This window comes from Myotis davidii, unplaced genomic scaffold, assembly GCF_000327345.1.
Source record: "Myotis davidii unplaced genomic scaffold, ASM32734v1 scaffold627, whole genome shotgun sequence".
Lineage (NCBI taxonomy): Eukaryota > Metazoa > Chordata > Mammalia > Chiroptera > Vespertilionidae > Myotis > Myotis davidii.
This window is the reverse complement of record NW_006298037.1, coordinates 116,956-119,124: the sequence shown is the minus strand read 5'-3', so window position 1 is coordinate 119,124 and position 2,169 is coordinate 116,956.

Below are 2,169 nucleotides of genomic sequence, written 5' to 3'. Positions count from 1 at the left end.
GACAGAAAACTTCCCTGATATGGGGAAGAAAAAGTTACACAAGTACAGAGAATCCCAAGCAAGGTGAATCCCAAAAGACCCACACCAAGATCCGCCATAACTACAATGGCAAATGTTAACAACAAAGAGAGAATCTTAAAGGCTGTGAGAGAGAGACAGAGAGTTGCCTACAAAAGATACCCCATCAAATTATCAAATGATTTCTCAGCAGAAACACATCAAGCTAGAAGGGAATGGAAAAAGGTATACAAAGTGATGCAAAACAAGGGACTGAATCCAAGAATACTCTATCCAGCAAGACTATCAATCAAAATTGAAGGGGAAATCAGGAACTTTGCAGACAAAAAAAGGTTAAGGGAGTTTATCACTACCAAGCCAGCAATGCAAGAAATGCTAAAGGGAATGCTGAAAAAGAAGAAATAAAAAGGTAAGAAGGAACATAGGCTTAAAAGAATAGAAAAATAGCTACAAACAAGTACCTACCAATAATAATATTAAACATAAATGGACTAAATGCTCCAATCAAAAGACATCGAGTGACTTAATGGATAAGAAAACATGACCCATATACATGACCCATATATATGCTGTCTACAGGAGACTCAACTCAGAATAAGGGACTCACACAACTGAAAGTGAAGGGATGGAAAAACATCTTTCAGGCAAATGGAAATGAAAAAAAAAAAAGCTGGGGTAGCAATACTTATATCAGACAAAATAGACATCAAAGAGAATGCCAGAACAAGAGATAAGTAAGGCCACTTTATAATACTAACAGGATCGATACAACAAGAGGATATAACCCTGATAAACATATATGAACCCAATGCAAGAGCACCCAAATACATTGAAAAAAACCCTGGAAGATATTAAGGGAGAGATTAGCAACAATAAAATCATAGTAGGGGACTTTAATACACCATTGACATCACTGGATAAATCCTCTAGATAAAAAATCAGCAAAGAAACAACAATCTTAAATGGCTCACTAGATCAGATGGACTTAATTGAAATCTTCAGAACATATCACCCCAAAGTCATGGAATATATGTTCTTCTCAAGTGGACATGGGGCATTTTCAAAAATAGACTACATATTGGGTCACAAGCAAAGTCTCCCCAAATTCAAGAAGATTGAAATCATACCAAGCATCTTCTCAGACCACAGTGGCATAATATTAGAAATAAACTACAATAAAAACAATCCAAAACACTCAAACACTTGGAAACTGAATAGCATGCTATTAAATATTGATTGGGTTATCAATGAGATCAAAGGAGAAATTAAAAATATCCTGGAAACAAATGACAATGAAAACACAACAATCCAAAACCTATAGGACACAATGAAAGCAGTCCTGGGAGGGAAGTTTATAGCTCCACAGGCCTTACTGAAACAAAACAAGAAAAAATGGTAGTAAATCATCTAACTCTACAACTCAAAGAATTAGAAAGAGAGCAACAAAAAAAGCCCAGAGTGAGCAGCAGGAAGGATATAATAAACATCAGAGCTGAAATAAATAAAATAGTGACAAAAAAAACACAATACAAAAGATCAATGAAACCAAGAGCTGGTTCTTTGAAAAGATAAACAAGATTGATGAACCATTAGCCAGAATCATCAAGAAACAGAGAGAGGATCCAAATAAATACAAAAAAACAAACAGAAAGAACCCAAATAAACAAAATCAGAAATGAAAGAGGTGAAGTAACAACAGACACTACTGATATACAAAGAATTGTCAAAAAATACTATGAACAACTCTACTTCAACAAACAAGACAAGCTGGAGGAAATAGACATATTCCTAGAAAAATGCAACCTTCCAAAGCTCAATCAGGAAGATTCTAAAACTCTCAATAGGCCAATAACTATGGAAGAAATTGAAGCAGCCATCAACAAGCTCTCAGCTTGCAAAAGCTCGGGCCAGAAGCTAATTGAAGCAGCCATCAACAAGCTCTCAGCTTGCAAAAGCTAGGGCCAGAAGCTTTCACAGGGGAGTTTTACCAAACATTCGAGGAAGAACTAAAACCTATCTTCCTTAGACTATTCCAAAAAATTCAAGAGGAAGGAACACTTCCAAGCTCATTCTATGAAGCCAGCATAACCAGATAAAGACAACATAATGAAAGAGAATTACAGGCCAATGTACCTCATGAACATAGATGCC